At 40.2% G+C, this 19219-nt stretch overlaps 1 protein-coding gene across 3 annotated transcripts in view; it reads left to right on the forward strand.

Moving 5' to 3' along the window:
- Positions 1–9430: 9430 nt before the first annotated feature.
- SETD5 (SET domain containing 5) overlaps positions 9431–19219 on the forward strand; it is a 76925-nt gene continuing 67136 nt past the window's right edge. For 2 of the 3 annotated variants that reach the window (XM_058564125.1, XM_058564146.1), the window contains exon 1: positions 9432–9711. The gene's annotated coding sequence lies outside the window, so the exon portion shown is untranslated. Of the gene's footprint in view, positions 9712–19219 lie in introns of all 3 variants that reach the window. The other variant, XM_058564082.1, reaches the window with a different exon arrangement.

Here is a 19219-nt window from a genome sequence, read left to right on the forward strand (position 1 = left end):
CCACAAAATGACTAAGTTATGGAAGAGACATTCTGTTATTGGGAGAGTCAATATATTTTAGAGGGGAAAAAAACCGACATAAACACTGAGACAGATTTTATGAATTTAATGAAAAGGAAGGCAGATAGTTATCTCCCAGAGACTGACAACATACTAGTGGCTAGAAAGAAAAACATTTGTTTAGACATTTCTTTTAAAATGGTAATAAGACTTTCAGGAAACTGCCAAAACTGTAGATGTGTCAGATATGGCTCAGGTCTCCACTGCAAGGACCAAAAAAAGTTGAAGACTTAAAAAAACAAAGTATTTTAAAAGGTCTGAAAAGTATCTAAAGTACAATAAAGTCTACAAATGCTTAATATTAATTAGTGAGATAGGCATAGAAGAAGTAAAACATCTTTATTCTCAGCATAGCCTTTTCCAAGTCCAGGTGAAGTCTTATGTGGGAATGTCAGTGGGAATATGGTAAAAGTTTGAAAATTCTATGAGAAAAAAAATTTAATTATTGTACCCTGGTACCTTTTTTTTGAAGTTCAGGAGAAACACCATATAGAGGTCTCTCCTGTACCAAATTTTAAAAATGTGCATAATGTGAAAAAAAATGTATCATTGTTTACAAGAGGCCTACTCTGTCACCCTTATTTCTACTGCGAGGCTAACGTTTGCTAATCAGTTGTGAAGTTGGAGCTATTCAATGATATATTCTATGATAAAAGCAGTTTTCAATGGAGAGGGGAATGGTATTTGTTTCTATCAAGCCCAAATTCTAAATTTCCAACCACCTACTATAGTTACCCTTGTATGTCCCACCTCAAACTCAACATGAACATACCTTTCTCCACTTAAACCTGCTCCCTGTTCTAGCATGCCCATTCTCAGTCATCCAGGCTTAATCCTTGGGAGTCACTTTTAACTCCATCCAGTTATTCAACAGGCATTTGAGTGTTTACTATGTACATTGTGCTAGAGCAGCTGTTTCTCAGACTTCTTGGTCTCAGGACCCCTTCACATTCTTAAAAATTGAGGGCCCCAGATAGCTTTGTTTACCAATATTTTTACCATGTTAGAAATTAAAACCGAGAAAAAAAATTAAACTATAACAGTAACAAATGCATTACATGAACATTTTCATGGAAATAACTATATTTTAAACAAAGAGAAGAGTGGCATTGTTTTACATTTTTGCAATTCAGTTCTCTTAAATGTCTGCCTTAATAGAAGGCAGCTGTATTTTTTGTTTATCTTCTGCATTCAGTTGGTTGAGATGTTACTTACTTGCAATTTTCGTAATGTCACCTATTGGTCATTTGGAAAATATTGGTTCACTTAGTTACATAAATCTTCCAAACCTTGGCCCAGTTCATTATATAATATCTAAAAAAATCATATTAACATCACCACCTATCTCATTAAAAAAACTCAATTATTGGGCAGACGTCAAGCTCCTGGTAGTAGATACAAGTTTTCCCAAAATCCTAATTTTGACTACAAAGTTTGAATGTTACCATTGACAACAACTGCTGTTAGTTGTTTTCCTTGAAAGGCTCACTTCCTTCATATTCGAAAAAATGCCAATAGCCAACTCTGACAACCAAAATTTGACAGTCATTCTTTCAAGTAAAAATAGTATTCCAAGGAGATAGCTAATTCAGCTTGCAACTCAATTGCGTGAGTACTTTTTCTTGAAACAACCATTGTATTTTAGCACACAGCAGAAGTACTGTATGCAAACTTTCCAATTCATCACTCATGTTAAAGTTATGTACTTAGGGTCTAGATTTAATAAAATAATTTTACTGTTTTCACAAGGACATTCTTAAGTGAAACTGCCTCCCCTCCCCCCCGCCCCCACATTTACTGCAAATGCATGGCAGTGAAGAATGACTACCACAGTTTGGTACCACTGCCCTGATGTATGCCAAGGTGCTGGCAGTTTTACCCACCTTTGCTTTTTCACCATTAGCGAAAATGTCAGGATAAACCATGAGATTTAAAAAGTTAATCAACACTTTGACCATTTCAGGACACGTGTTTGTTGCCAAGCTTTCACATAAGTGTCTGACTAGTTGATGCTGATGATGTACAAATACAAGCAAAATAACAAGCCCAGCCACATTTGTAGATCCATCCATTTGCAAGGCATAAGTACACTTCTACAGATGAGATATTAACGCAGACTTCTCGGCACACTAATCCTGAATATGACAAGTTACTGTATTATTAAGAAGTGGCACTATTGTGATTTTTTACTTTGATCTAGCAGACATTCATCAGTGTCAACACTATATGGCTTTTTGTAAAGTTTCTCAGATATTGTGTATGTTTCTCCAGCCCATGTCATACAATAACTTTAAAGATACTTCAGTATCTTTTTCTTATAGTTTCTTTGGAGCTGATTCTTTCTATGAGTCAGAGAACTCTGTGATATATTAATTTCATCTTTTTAGCATTTTTAGACATAGGTGGTGTAGCTGTGGGTTGAACAAGTAGTCTTCTAATCTTTTTAAAGCCATGATCCATTCTTAAATAAGAAAAATATAAATTGCTTTATTTTAGAATAAAGTTATTAAATTCTAAAATAAGTTGTAAATTTAAAAATTTACAAGTTTTGAGAAAATATTTAAAACATTATTGCATAACAAGACAACAGAATGTATTTTTTATTTATGCTTAGACACAAAACTACAGGATTATATAATAACAATTGCACAATATTGAGGGTTGCTGGGATTATAGAACATATAACCTAAAAAGCGAGTTAACTTCTAAAAGCACAAATATTCATACCCTTAACCTACCACCTTAGGAAATTCTAGAAAATTCAAGAATATACAGCACCAATTTGATTAACATCAGTGATGTCATCACACATCATGTAGCCTCTGCACTTGTGAAAAGGAGTTGAAAAGGTAAATAACATCTTACTATTATCAAAAAAGTTTTGACCTTGAAGAAGACCTCCCTATGCTTAGGCCATAAACAAGCACTGTCCTGCTCTCAAGGAAGAACCTAAAACAGTGGGGGGGGGGGGGGGAACCAATTACATAATTACTAATTTAATTGTGAGAAGTCCTATGACAACATTCAAGTGGGGGAGTTGAGGGCATCAAGGATGGCTTCCTTGAGAAGCGATGTGTTGAGACTGTTCTTCTCAGTGCTGACATTGGGTCAATTATTGAGTCCTTTAACTTCCTTTCCATTTTGATTGCCATCACTCTATACCAGACCTCATCACTTCATGTCTGGACTACTGTGAAAGAACCTAAGCAGTCTCTGCCTTCAAATTTCTCCATCCCTACAACCCATCTTGTATCCTGCAGCCAGATTAAACTTCCTAAAAGATTGTTTCCATCAGAGAAAGATAGTACCATAAGCTGGTAAGGAATACTGACTAAGCAAGTCAGACAAGAGTTTGAATCCCTGGCCCTTAATTTGTTGGTGTGTCTACAGAAAAGTTGTTCAGCCTCACTGAGCTTTAGTTTCCTACTATGTAAGATAAGGTTTTATATATCAGGACTACACTAAATACACTGGCAAAGAATTTGGCACACTATCTGGTACACAACTGGCACTCAATGAACATTATTAGTTCATTCCTTCTAACTCAACTATGTTTCGATTAGCTTTTGCCTATAGCATGCACTAGAATATATTGCCTTTATTCTAGTAAAAAGTCTGGGATGAGATTTTTTTTTTTTTTTTGGTGAGGAAGATCGGCCCTGAGCTAACATTCATGCTAATCTTCCCTTTTTGCTGAGGAAGACCGGCTCTGAGCTAACATCTATTGCCAATCCTCCTCTTTTTCTTCCCCAAAGCCCCAGTAGATAGTTGTATGTCATAGCTGCACATCCTTCTAGTTGCTGTATGTGGGACGCGGCCTCAGCATGGCCGGAGAAGCGGTGCAACGGTGCGCACCCGGGATCCGAACCCAGGCCGCCAGTAGCGGAGCGCGCACACTCAACCGCTAAGCCCCGGGGACGGCTCTGGGATGAGATTTTTAACCAAAGGTCAGTAATAGAGGAAAGGCTGTGAAGAGTGTTGACTGAGTTGACCAGAATCTATACACTAGAGGTGGGGTTAGTTAGCTGGTAAAATAACCAGTTCTATAAACGTGATCTGAAAACACGTTACTGTTGTTAGCAGGAAGAGCCAATCTTAAACATGTTAAAAAAACAAAACAAAAAAACCCCTAGAAAATGAAGCGTTAAGTACCAGGACAAACTAAAGGTCAGTGATGACTGTGAACTCCAGGAAAAAAAGCTGGAAAGCAGGATTATTAAACATAACCATGACTGACATATAATCAGAGGCAGAAATTGTCTAGTCACCAAGAAGGTATACACCATGATACCAGGAATAATTCATCAGGTTCAACCCTGGCCTGGATAAAATAAACCTAAATATTAGATTCCATGCTACTAACAGTTCTCTAACAATCTGGTTTCTCACCCACTCCATCAAGAATGGGGAGTCATGGACAAGAAAAAAAGTCTTCTGGAGAAATATGTCTTTATATACAGTAGTATGTCACTAAGTAAACTAACAAAATCAAGAATTCTCAGCCTGCAGAGTAAAGTACCAGACTCCTGGATATGTGACCTAATAAGGTGCTCTACAATTAAGTTTGGCCTAAAATAGTCAAGCTAGTCTAACCCTTGTGATCCTGATACCTATCATATTCTGGATTAACAGTTGCAAACCATAATTATACCAAACCTCCTCCATGCATAAAAAAATATGGAAGAAACATATAGTTCAAATTTTGCAAATCTAAAAAAATAAAATAAAATCTCTTACAAAACTTTCAACTCTCTCATACAAGTGTTCAATACTCAGTTTTTGTCCTAGAAGTATAAGAAATAATATAGCTCTCCTTCAAAAGAAAATAGGTAGCTGGTTTATTTAAAAATAAATAAATAAAGCCCAAGGAAGTAAAGCACAGGAAGAGGGTAAGTGTAATGATTCATACAGGAAACCCAAGGAAGAGCGGAATGGTGAATTCAGAGACCATGAGGCATCAGTTTCCTTTATGAATAAAAGATTAGGAGACTTAGGTTAAGTATGACCCTAAAGTTTCTCTATAGCAGGAGCCTTGTTTCTGTGTTTTGTGGACTTAAACTATTATTTGAAAACCAATTTCACATATGAATGGTTTTATTCAACCAACATTTATTGAGTACCCAGCTCTGTGTTCAGGCACTGGGGAATCAAAAATAAATCCAGAATGCATTTAATGGGAAAACAGACAAAAAACAGAAATTTCCTGTTCAAATAATCAATATTTGGAATATTTTAATATCCCTTTTAAAAGAAAAACAATCTGACCTCCAAGTTTCCAAAACTATTAAATATTATTACTCTCTGCCTTTCAAAATGTTTTCTCATTCATTCAGTTTTTTGGGAGGAAAAAAGTCCCCAAGTAGAGGGTACATATGGTATTAGAGAGGTGTCTCTCTGAAGTGGTAATCATTTTTGTCAGATAAATAGGCGTACTATAGCCCCAGGGCTGTATTTGCAGCGTGGTTTCTGGGCCACCTTCAGAAGCAAATAAGGAACTTGAAAAAGATTCAGAATTCTAGTGCTCCCCACCCCTCTTAACTGAATTCAGAAATCTCTGGGTGTGAGACTGTGAATATGTATTAAACAGCAAGCGAACTGTCTGTGTGCACAGGTTTGAAGATCCCTATCCTAAGGGTCTCTTATTCTAAAGAGAAATTTTAAGTAAAATATAATTGAAATTTACAAGATGCTATATTAGCACATAGATCAAAAAGCATTTTGGTGTTAAGATACATCTATTAATTTATACTTCATCAGGATGAAACTTACTTTGTGATGGTTTCCTATAACTTAAGATATGATACTTAGGGCCTCCTCTGATGAAGTTTTCCAAAAATGAAAACTTCTAGGACTGAAATTTAGGGCTAGTTTTACTGACATCAGATATAGTCCTATTCCTCATTAAACTTCTGTTGCCACTATGGTTTAATGAAATCCTATTTTCCTAAAATTCACTATGCATTCTTTTTTGAAATCCAAACTAGTCAACCTTTGATTTCTCAACACACTGTTGTCCAAGGCAGGTTTATCTTTAGTAATGGTTTGTTGGATTTAGCTCTCAGTGAAGTATAGCTGAAGTATAGAAATAGGTAAAATAAAACAAGCAGGAGAAAAAAACCTAAATGGCCCAGACAGGTTCAACTTTATTTCCTTACTGCTCAGTATGAAGAGAAAATTATCAATGTTCATATTAAGTATTCTGCAATCCACAACTCAAGTTTGTGGCTACAGCCACAAATAAACTGTCCACAGTGGCAATTTAAATTTAAATTACATAAAATTCAGTTCTTTAGTCACACTAGGCACATTTCCAGTGCTCAATAGTAATATATGGTTAATGGCTACCATACTGGACAGCAGAGATACAGAACACTTCCATCATTGCAGAAGGTTCTATCAGACAGTGCTAATCTAGAGCACTAGCAAGAATACAAAGAACTTCGAGAAACCAATAATCTACCAAACCTTATAAAGACATCAACATGTTGCTCACTCCATTTTATTTAGGGTTCGCTAGACATCAAGGAATATACTAGTTTAGTGATATAAGACTCAACAAGAACCTGTACCTTCAAGAAACTCAGAATAGTCAAAAGAATTTAAACAAGCAATGATAATGACCTGAGAAGTGCTGTGATTCAACCTATGAGATCAGGAGAAAGCACTGCTGATTTTTTTATAGGGGAGTCTGGCTTATAGGACGATAGATTACAGAAGGCAAGATCATTGGGGAGATATTTGAATCTTAAACAGTTTTGAAGGGTAAGGAGCATCAAGGGTAGCATTCCAGAAGGAACCACCATACAAAGAGGTATGACAACATTACTAGGATTTGGGTAAACAGCAATCAATTCAGTATCACTTGAGTAGAGAGGTAATGTTTGTGTGTCTATGTGGAAAATCGTGGCAAATGAAAAGTTAAGAAAAGATGAGGTTAGCCCATTGAGGGACTTTGTATGTGCCATTCGTGATGATGGAATTCATCCTGTAAGCAGTTAGGAGCCAGTAAAGGAGTTGCATCAATCATTTTCATGCTCTATCTATATGTTAAGACGACTGTCACAGCCACATGTAAGTTGGATCAGAAGATGATACCGGAGGAAGAGATATCAGTTTGGAGGCTATTAGCATTATGGCAACGGAGCTCAGTTACTAACTGATGAGAACAGAAATGAAGAGATGGATTGAGAGGTATTCAAAGGAGGTAAAAAGATGTTGCTGAACCTCGTGTCCAATTCTCAGTAAAGCAGTAGTTAAGATGATCTGAACTGTGAAGAGGGTCAGGGGTAGAATCCCAGCTGAGGAAAAAGGATAAAGTCAAAATCAAGGTAAACATCCAAGAAAACCCATAAAAGAGGAATAAACGCATTGCTGGGTAAAAGTGAGGCCTCTGCTCAAGGAGATAGCCTTAATTGGTGCTGGAACCAATCCGTCTGGTTTCATGACTCACCAGGCTACCAAACACAGGAGAGGAGAAAGCCAGTGGTATGTCTGGGGACTGGATGAGCAAGTACAACAAACAGAAAATGAGTTCAAAATGAGTGAGAGTTGCTAAGATGCCTGATCCTAGGGATGTAAGGGAGGGGGCCTAAAATTTTAAGATTAAGACTGAATTTGAGATGCTATACTTTGGTGGTGTAGCAAGGGTCTCAAATGGGATCAGTATAAAACTCAGGTATTATGCCTTTAATCTAGCTCCTTTTATCTCCAGGAAAAATGTTCCCAAAAGGATCTTTAGTAATAACACGCAGTCTCACTGCATAAAATCAGCCCCAGATGAATGCCTGGACTCCATTTCCCTTCTCCACCCTTATTATAATTACTTTGTGACACAAACTTAAGTCTGTGGGAAGAGAAACTGGGCTCACCCTCAAAATCTAACACCTGCTCAATCCCCTGCAGGACAACGCCCAGGCACCAAGTTGAGCCTGGGCAAAATTATTCCTCCTATAATCGAGAAAGAACGACTCGACATGGAGGCGATGACGAGATCGCGAGTGAGGGAGGGATTCTTCTAGGCCCAAGGCGGTCCTTAGGAGACAGGAGGCAGCAGAGAACTCCCATAAAGGTATTGCGGCACTCCCCTCCCCCCGTCGAGAAGGGTGCGGCTTTCTCTCCGCCTCCTCCACTGCAGCTCCCTCAGGATTGCAGCTCGCGCGGATTTTTGGAGATCATGCGCCTCCCACCCAAAAACCAGCAGGACCGATCCCCCCACTCCTTCCTCCACCCCCACGGGTCAGGGAGCAGGTGGCGCTCATCCTGCCCTTTAGGCGGCGGGCGCCCGGGGCGGGGCCGCGGTCGCCGCCACCCAGAAGCCTCGGCACCGCAGCCTGCCCCCGCCTCCAGCGCGCGCTTCCTGCCACGTTGCGCAGGGGCGCGGGGCCAGACACTGCGGCGCTGGGCCCCGGGGAGGGCCGTACCAACGACCGCCTCCCCGCCACCCGCGCCGACCCGCGCCGTGGTTTCGCTCATTTGGGACCCGAGCCAATAGCAAGGGGCCGTTCCCCGGGCTAAATCAGCCAATCAAATACCGAAGCCGAGCAAGCGGCGGGTAAACTAACTCCCAGAAAGAAGGGGAGGGTGGCAGGACGCCCGCGCGGGAGCCACTTTCCCTGACCCTCCCCTCCCCCTCGCGGGAGGCCGACCGCGCCCGCTCGTCCAGCTCTCACCCCACCTACCTACCCACCCCACCCAGGGGGCAATGCGAGAGTCCCTAGGCGGCTGCGCACTCCCGAGCTGTAACTGACAGGCGCTTTACTCCAACCAAAACACGCCATTTGTGTTTTCACACACGGCGGGAGGAGAAGCGACCAATCAGTGACAAGAAGTGAGCCGGAAGCGCTCCTCCCTCTGCGGGAGCAATGGCTCCGTCCGGATTCGAGCCTTTTCCGCTCCCTTCTCCCTCCCCCTCCGGTTGCCGCAGGGCGGGCTGCACTCCCGTCTGCCACTGACCTCCTCTTTCCCTTGCAGCGTAACAATCCTTCTACTCCCGACTTCCCGCGGGAGAAGGCGACCCCCCCCCCCCAGCTACCGGTCAGACCATCTCAGCCACCCATCCCCCACAACCCACCGGACCTCCCTCCCACCAGAGTCCCGCTCCCCTACCTAGCCGAGGCTCTCTGAGGAGCTGGAGCCTCAGAGCACAGCCTCTTCTCTAGGCAGCCCCGGCGGCTTCCGCTGATTGGCAGCGAGCTGGCCAATGGATGCGGGGCGGTGGGCAGAGAGGCCAATGGCGCGGCGGGAGGGGGCGTGTCCCGGGTGCCCCTGGCGCTGGCGCTGGGAATCCCCGTGCGGTCAGTGGCGTTTCCGCTCGGGCAGCGGGCTGAGTGAGCTGCTGCTGCCGCCGCCGCCGCCGCCGCCGCCGCCGGGGGAGGGGCGGCCGCCGCCCGCCTGCGCTCAGAGACTCACGCAGCCCCAGTCCCGCCAGTCCGCCAACACTGTAGTGCCGGCCCCCCTGCTTTCCTGGCCCTTCCCCCTCCCCGCCTTTGGCTCGCTCCGCCTTTCTGCCCCCCACCCCCACCTCACGGGCACGGGCCATTCCCGGCCAGGAAACGCCGTGGCGCCGCGTTGGGCCTAACTCGAGTCCTGCTGCCTCCCGGGAGTGCCGTGCGCCGCAGCCCGGGCCCAGGCCCCGGCAGCGCCTGGGACAAGGTAAGGGTCCGACAGAAAAGAGAGCCCTACCCTTAAGACCAGGCCCCGGGGGAGGGAAGGGTCACCCCCTCCGTCTCCCCGCGCTCGCTCTCGGGACGTGGGCCTGGCCCTCCCCAGGCTCGTAGCAGGAGGATGCTGCCCCTTCTCAGCCCCCTCGCCACCCCCACACCCCACCGTGCTCCTCTTTCCCAGGGAGAGAGGTCCCCTCTGTAATCCCGTCGATCCCACGACCCTTTTCCCATCTTTCCTGGGTCAGGACGCTTCCCCTCCCCCCCACGCCTCTTCACCCCTTTTTCTGGGAACTGCCTGCTCCGCGTTTACCTTTCACTTGAGGGTAGGCCTCTCGTTGCCCTCCCCTCGAGATACACAGGCATACTTTTTTTCCCTCACATCCCCCCACCCCCACCCCGTTCGCGCGGCCTTGTGACAACTCTGATCGCTCAGGGGGCCTCGATTTCCCTTCCATCGTATTCCTGGACGCCTTCCCTCTCGTTCTCAGGTCCCCATCGCAGATGATTGCTTTCTTTCCCACACTAAAGACATTACCTTCGCCACCCCCACCTCACATTCTTGGGCTCTCAGTGGCGTGTGCCCCAGGATCTCTGCGATAGCCCCATTGAATCTGTAGGGTTCGAGCTTGGAGTGGAGCCAGATTGTGTCGTTTTCCCTGCCTTGGGCGTGGGGAGCGATCATTTGAGAACGTCTTTAAAGGAAGAAAAATTTACCCTTTATGAGTTCCCTTTCCCTCTGCGTGGAAGCCAGGGATGCGACGTGAATGGTGGTGAGAAAAAGCCCTGGTTTTTTAAGTAGATGAATTGCGTGAGAGGGAAAGTTTAACTGTTGGGAAAGCCCCTTCTATGCTAATTTATTCTATGGAGCTCCTTTGCTGGTCTCACTTCTTAGGAATAACTGGTCTTTCCCTTGGATACTGATGCTGCAGCCAGCTCTGCTGGTCTGGGTCAGGGGTGCGTGTATGACCTGCATTTTCTGCTTTCTCATGTTACTTGTGCAATGTGTTCACCAGTAACTCATTTCTTACCCAGAGCTCTGGGTTCTACTGGGCTTTGTCTATACTTGAGTTCATTTCTGTAATTTTCCTCGTGCTCATAGTACTAAAAGAATCCAGATTCTTTGCTAATTTCTTTCATCGCTTGACTAAAGAAGTCACTTTTAAATGACATATTTGTATTTCGTATGACCAAAGTCGTATTTACATTTTTTTGTTGGGCAGATGTTACATAGCTATACTTTTAATTGGGGAGGATCCAGCTGAGTTGAGCGTTACAAGCTTTTCAGGAGAATGTTTGTGTACCCCCTATTTGGGAAAATTTCTTGATGGTTAATTTTATATCATTAAATGTTTTTAGGTCTCTCTGAGAGAAAAGTTATAAGTGGTAATTTTAGATGTGTGGAATCTGAGCTAGGACTAAGGCAGAGAATATTCACGTAATCAGAGGTTTCTGGGCCTCTTTGAGGACACAGGAATTTTTTTTTTATTGGATTTCTTGCAGTTTTCTCAGGCGAATCATTAGTTTTCTTCCTTAGTCAAAAATTCTGGCCCATTACAAGATTGAAGGCTTCAAGGTTTACTCAGACTTTCATTATATATAGAAAAATGAATTATGTCCTTTAGTAGGACATGATACAGAGCTCTGTCTCTAGCTGCGAATTTAAATTTGACTGTAAAGAAAGTGTTTGGAAAAATGGCCTTTTAAAGACTAAAGCTTAATCTTTATTCCTGAATTGCTGGCTTAGTTAAAATGGATATTTGGAATTTGGTGAATGTTGATTTTTCTAATAAAAGGCTTTAGTTTAAAACTAAAAGAGTGACCTTAGGATTGTTTCTTTCTAAAAACATAATTCCAGCCCTTCTGGCATAGAGCCTGGTCCAAAAAAAAAAGAAAAGTGTGTGTAAGGAGTGGGGGTGGGGTAAGGAGAAGGTTGTTCCTTTGGGTTGGATCACAGGGGTGAGTATACAAGGCAGCAGCAGCTGCTGGCTCTGGAGCTCTGGTTGCTACGTGAGAAGCTTGAGTAGTGCTGGCTGCTGTCTCCAGGGAAGGACAGCAGTGCAGCGTCCATTAATGCTGTTGGCTGCAGGGAGCTGCACTTAGGCGATGGCTGCTTCAGGACTAAGAAGAAGCCTTGCTTTCCTGGGAATTTTCACTGCTGAGCTGGTTTGCATTTTATTGGTGGGGAGATGGGAATTAGCAATTCATAACCTGCTACCCATTTATGGATATCAGCATCTGGAAACTGGATCATGTTAAAGACTCTTCTTTCTTTTTTGTTTGGTTTTTTGTTTTTTTGGCCGATTTTTGGTTTTTGTCTGGTGATTTGTGCTTGGATAGGACTAAAAGTTCCATTAGAGTTTTCATTTTTCAGTCCATTTAAAACCAAATTTATAAGAATTTAAGGATCTTTCTGAGAAACAGAATGGGAGAAATATCATTTCTTTTTTCTACAAGTGACATGTTTCCCTCCTCTTTAATCATTGAGTCAACTTTGATATTTTGTTGTTTGTCTCCTTCCAGTCATTAGGCCATAGTTACCTTATTGAGTAGCAGTTTTGTTAAACATTTTACTAAATTTGGAATCTTAAACTCTAAAAAGAACTGCCCTTTTCAGAATGATTTCTAAAAAATCTCAGAAGTATTTTCTTAATTTTTGTATTAGTAATAGACTTTTCCAGATTCGATTATTTTCTTGGAGTTTGACCTATAAAATTGATTCATTATGTATGTGTTGGATATAGTCTTCTAAGATCACAAGGATGTATGTTTGGCCATGATCCATCTGAAATGTAGGACAGGCAAGAAAGAATATTCAGAAATCAAATAAATCTTGTGTACAGGACACTTAAGAAGACAGCCTCTGAGCCCCTTATGTGGTCTCCCCTCCCCCACAGCTCCTGCACATTAGGAAGATCTCTGATTAAGCTGAACAGTTTGTTGAGTATGGAAATACTTAAAGGAGAACCACCACCCAAATACATCACCAATTACATACAATACTTAACAGATGCCCATGTGTTGTTTTCTTTCCTCCCCAAACTCGTGCATCCTATATATTTTTTTCCCCTCAGAATTTTGATATGTTCAGTTTTGTGTAAATGTACTTAAATCCCACAGTCATCTATAATGTGTAGTATGATTCTGGCATTTGTGGCAGGGAACCAAAAAGAATGGAAGTGAATTTTGTCATTCACAAAAGTGACTTGCGATGTCTGTCAGTGATGCAAGCAGACTAATGAAACAACCTTAATGGTAATATTTTAGGTGGTTCTAATTCTTATTACTATCACGTGTAAATATGGTTTCACTCATACTGGCTGTTGAACATTGTTTAGATGTAAATGTCTTAGTTTATTATATAATATGAAAGTTACGTTATAAAATGATTGCTTTTTCACTTGTATTTCCTGTGGTTTGGAACCTGTTGTGATCTTGATGTAATCATTTTCTGAAAGATCATGGAGGACTTTTTCATAGGATTTATTTAGCCTGTATGCTTGAAAATTTTTATATCTTCCTATACTGTTTTGGTCCAGGAACTTACACACTTTCTGAACTTATTCTGGCGTTTCTGGGAGCAGAATGACTATTTCATTTTTTGCCTTTGGATGGGAAAATAATAGTGCAAAATGCAGATGTGCAGACAATCACTTTTACTTTATCCTTTTTGTATTGAAATAACTTCGGAATCATTAGGCCATAGTAATGACAGTTAATGATTATTGGGTCCATCTTATCAGTGAGAAATTGGGTCATGAAGAGAATAAAATTTTTTATAACTTCTGGTTCAACTCATGATTCATCAGTTTAGTTTGAAACTATATGGTCTAGCAGTGAATTTTATTTATAAAAATTGTTTCAGGTATTAAAAACTAAAACTTCTTGATAGGGATTTTTTTAAGACAAAGAAAATGTACTTTGACTCTGCAGAATGTGAGAGAAATGTGAGGTAGTGTATATTTAGTAGTACAACTGGTGGTTATTTGTAATTTGATTTCTTTCAGAGGCACTCCTTAGAAAATAAGTATAATGGACTTATGCTAGAAAGGGATTGGTACCATTCCTACTGCCAAAAGTTCCAAAATGTGTGGTGAAATTGCATTTTTAATCTTCCACTTGATGCAGTGATTGATTTCTCTTGTGGTAAAGATTCAGGGAAGTTCATGGAAGGTAGAGAGAATATAATTTCCTTCACTTATCAATACATATTTTGTTAAATTAAAGAGTAAGTATCCTGTTGTATATTTGGTTCTAAATTGAGTAAAAGATACCCAATAACCTTTGAGGGGCTGTTAGAAAGCATCACTTTGAGAATTCTCTTATCCTGACAAAATATATTTAAACTTGTAACACTTTATGAAGGGAACTAGGAGAGATAGTAAAGGAACAAGGAAGCTAAATTGCAGTCTGCTTTATATGAGCCCTCACTGAGCAAGGAATTTGTAATCCCATCCTGCCTCACTCAGTTTTTCCATCATATTGATTTTGTTTGCTGAATACCTCCGGGAGAGATGTAAGGGTCGCATTAAGTATCTTTGATATAAAGACAAGGAAAAGGAATTTCCTGCTTATTGGAACAATGTTTTAGTATTTTTAAAACACTAAGATTGTTGGCCAGTTTTGCCTGATGTATATGCCTGTTGGTTTGGTCTGTTTTCTCTTCTGTGTGTGCTCTTCTGTCTTCCTTGTAGTTTGAGAATTCTCAGAGTTTTGATGGCAAATTGAAGTAATAAGAATCATTTCCTCAGACATATTAGTTATGTATATACACCCAGAGCTGAGGCTACTCCTTGGGCTATGTTAGGAATCACAAAAAAGCAGTGGGTATAGGAATTTATACAGAATTTGTTTCTATCTGGGGAGTCAAGTTTTTGATGTGCTACCTAATTGAGGGAAAATGCTGAATTCCTTGCTGCTCTGTTTAAAAAATAGATGGAAGCATGGGAGGAGCCTAAGACCTCTACAGCAGGATTTGGTCTGAGTAGAAGAGGAAGATTTTTGTTTCAAATTGCCAGCTGCTTATGTCAAACTGACTCCCTTATTATGTCTCTAGTTGGCCTGTCAATATGGCCAAACAGCTAGATAAGTGCGGGGCAGGACAAAGGGCTCTTTGCACAGCAGGGAGGCAGTATTGGTGGGGGAGGGGCAGGAGGTAGGAAAGGCAGGAGGAGGAGGTTCTTTTCCCTGGGAGATTATTCAGTTCAGCATACAATTAAAGAAATCATATGTAGTTCCCACTTGAGCATTGAATTTGTGCCAACCGTATACTCTTAACCCCAAATTTAGTATATCCCTGAATTTCTAGTAGGGACCCATCCCCTCCTTCTCTAAGGAAAAATAGAAACTAAAGCTTTGTATAGGTTAAAAGAAAATAAATCCCATGCTCTCCACCCTCCTTAAGATCTAGAGCATCTGAATTCTCATTAAGAAAAGGAAAAGAATATTCTATGTGAATAAAACTGTTATATTTCAATACATACACTGTCTTTATTTGCGTTGGCATTAGACCAGAATAGGTAAAATAATTTATTTCCCTTTGTGAAATAGTTGCATATTGTTAGCTCCAATTTTATATCAGTAATATGGAGAGGACTCACCAGCATTTGTATGTTGAGTTGCCATCATGTAAAATGCTAACTGAAGAAAGGCTCCTTGTTTCAGTCTCATCCCTACTTCCTGGAGAACCTGATATTCCTTGGAGATTACTCCTCCCCTACCTTTTAGGTTAGGCATAACCTTCTTTGATACATTTGTGTGCTCAGTTCTCAGCTGAAAGTGGGGTGGTTGCGTCCAGCTTATTAGAATTAATATGAATCATAGAGTCAGAAGAGATCTGTTGGTTATCTGGCCCTTTAAGCACAATCATAGTGAAACGTTTCAAAGTGTGGGCCCCTGTGGAAGTTTTCATTAAAGTGTTAAAAGGATCAGTGTCCTGAATGGTATTTTTAGTTACTTTTAAAATAAATGTCGAACAATACATGTGTGCCAGTTCTTTTAAAGAAAACCAAAATATTAAAGAATTGCATTCACGGAACAAATTAGATAGCAATTATTTGGACTGCAAAAGGATTTCTCCTTTATAGAGGAGTATATGCTGAGGTTCTTTTAAATGTTAATATATTTTAAGAGGATTTGATTTTTAGAAATAATTGGTTTGGACTCCGTTTAAGAAGAGTACATCTCTTGCTTGAGTTGAGATACCACCTGTATTGCAATGTTATTAAACTAGCCTTAAAGTTTTTTCTTCGATCCAGACTGCAGGAGACAGTAAAGAGAGCTGGAATGCTAATTTTTGCTTATGGATTCAGAGCTTGTGACTGTTAGCAAAGACAAGATGTTTTAACTTAATAGAGTAACTAAAAAACTACCTTTAAGGTACATTGTAATATTAAGCAAACCTGACCAAGTTTTGTGTTATTTCCCTCTGTGAAAGAAAGATAAATGTGTTACCCACTTAACATATTTTTATGTGTAGTGATCTTGGCAGTAATGATATAATATTTTTACCTGAAAAGGAAAATTTGAGTGACTAATTATCATTGTCATTAGTTAAAAGTTTCTTAATCAGTAAAATAGCAACAACATTAACATGAAATTTAGTGGGCTGTATTTTATGCTACTATAGAAATTGAGGGTAGTCATTTCTTTTCTTTATAATTCATTCACGTGGATTATTTCCATAGATTTGTGGGACTGAAATAGAAGCCATCCAGTTCAAATCCTGGCCTCCATTCCAGACAAGTTTCTCTACGTGTACTAAGACCCACGTTGCTAGCACTAGGGTAAACATCCTTTGCGTGCACTTGTGCACACACACACACCCCACTTCCCAAATAATTAGAAATCTCTTCATCGTGCCTTCTACTGCTCCTATAACCTGAATCTTGCCAGAGGCCCCAAAAAGTTCCTGGCAAAAGTAAGGCAGGGGGGTCACATTTTGATCCCAAAGGTTTTGATAATGGCTTTGGCTCCCTAAACAGCTATTGTCATTTTCAGTGAGACCTAGCCAGCAGTAGGCTAGAATGAGGTGAAACACAGCACTTGCCTGTGCAGCTGCTCCGCCTTATTTCCTGCTGTTATTATCATACAACGCCTTTCCCCAGCAAAAAAGAAACTAGGACAAAGGGGGAAAATTGGATGGGCTAAGATTTTTATTATGGTAAGGTTGTGGATATGTTGATATGTACTTCAAAATACAAAGCTAATTTGTCCTATTCTTAAAAGTCAGTAGTGAAGGAGATTTTATAACTTCAGTATCTTCCACTTTCTTTCTTGACAAACCATTTCAGATTCTAAGCCTTACAGAAAAAATGTTTTTAAGCATACTTCGTTTTCATTGGCTGTTCACATAATCATTATTACCGTCAGATGCCACCGTATTTTTAGCTTGAAGAAAGGGAGAATCTCTTCCGTAGATAATATTTTCAATTTGTATTGGAATTTACTGATTTGTATAACTCAGATTTATGACTAAAATAAAGTTCAAACATTAAACCTTTATATATGTTTACCCCTTTACCTTAGTGGAGGTGAAATTAGTAGTTTGAATATAAATTTTTCATTCTTCAGAGTTCTTTCTTCAAGATACGTAATTTATGTTTTCCAAGCGTTCTATCTCCCCACACCACCCTCCCAAAACAAGAAATATTTTGTTTTATCATTTTTATTGTTGTCTTATGCTAAGATTTTCTCCTCCCCACTCCTGAAATGTGAAGACTCAAATAAAACCCAGTAATCTAAAAAGGCATGTGCACTGCTGAATATAGTAAGAGGATTTTTTCATATTTCTTAGAAATTATGGGTGTTCCAATATCATGTTAGCATATTTAATATTGCTGACACGTTAATTTTAATATATGTCCAGGTGGATCTCATTGTTTTATATTTGCACCCACTGTTGGTCGTTTTGTATGAGGTTGTTTCTTTTCTTTTCTCCCTGTCTCTGTGGTTTTTTATTCCTGTCCTGTTATGATCTTTGGCCTGTGTTGAAAAATTCTGCTACCTTCCACCAGCCTCTGTGCAGGCCACAACACATACAATTTGTACTCTTACAGCTCTGTGGAGGATGATCTGCAGTTAATAATGAACTGTTTGGGCATTCTTGGTATCCAAGGAAGGTTTTATTTGTGAGGAAGAACCTGGAAGGACCTGTTGGCAATTAGACTGCCTCTGCATTTATGTTACATTTTCCTTTATTAATGTAGGCTGTTGAGAGTTGACTTGTTTTGTAAGAGAAACCAGACAGAAAGGGAAAAGCCGCAGTTAGACACAGTTATTTTAAAAAATTTATTATGATAACATTTGGGATAGAATATAAAGAGCACATTTTTTTTTTTTAACTTTTAGTTCTAAAGACAAAAGAGTTTAACCTCCTAAAATAGAACAAAGAGAAGGGCTTTTGAGGCGGTATGATTGATTGCATACTGAATGTAGCAGTAGATTCTTGTATGAATGCATAAATTTTTGTTTTTTCAATTTCTATGATGTAAACTACTATAGCCATGCAACTTAAATATCTATGCCTACAGCCTGAAAAATACAAGATGGAATGACTTTAAAAAAAAATAACAGGTCTGAGGAAAAATGTGGGAGCAAATCCAAATTTTTGAAGTCCCTTTTTAATTACTTTTTTCGTGCTAGACAAATGTAGTTTTATTTATGGCAATTAGAACTTTAATGTTATAGCTTAGTAACAGAACAAAATAGGGGTACGTTGACATGGTGTCGATGCACATTTTAGGATGAGGCTAAAATTGTACCAAATTGTTACATATTTTCATATTTAGGCTACTTTTACTGGAAAAGTTTACCCAATATTTTAAAACCTATGAAGTGGCATAAAATATTCACAGATTAAACAGGTAGTCACCTTATTGGTGGTACATTATATAAATAATAGTAAAACCAGATGTTTACTAAAAAATGAAAATTATGCTAGCATCATATATGGAGCTCTGAAGTTACTGTAGCCATACCACTTAGAACAAGTGGGTAATAATGCCAACCCCAAGGCTCTTACATTGGAGCCTAGGCTGGTTGACCTGACCTAGATGTTTTTACCTCACTCTTCTTCACTTAACGCCTAGGCTGTTAAGATTTGAAGTGTTGCTAGGAATAAGGTATCTGTTCATAAATTGAGTAGGAGTCTGACTAGGCCATGTGTGGAGGCCCATGGGAAGACATGTATTTTTAGAGAATAAAGGCTCTGGGTAAGTGTAACTTTCCTTCTGTAGTTTATGATGAACAGTTGGTATGAAAAGGAATGGCTGGGAGTTTGCAGAGTACACTGAACAAGAAGAGAAGTAGACACATACCACTTTATGGAATAACTATGTGCCAAGCAAGAGAGAGGAAAAGTAGTTTTTTTGTGTAGAATTTTTTTGAACTCTATATTAGGAACGTGTTTCTATGGAAAATAGTTACCCAAAGGATTGAGTTGAATATCTTTTGTGAAAAGTATAAAAAAATTTAATCTTTTATAGGTAGAGTGACCATGT

The sequence above is a fragment of the Diceros bicornis genome, chromosome 2 (genome assembly GCF_020826845.1).
Source record: "Diceros bicornis minor isolate mBicDic1 chromosome 2, mDicBic1.mat.cur, whole genome shotgun sequence".
Classification (NCBI taxonomy): Eukaryota; Metazoa; Chordata; class Mammalia; order Perissodactyla; family Rhinocerotidae; genus Diceros; species Diceros bicornis.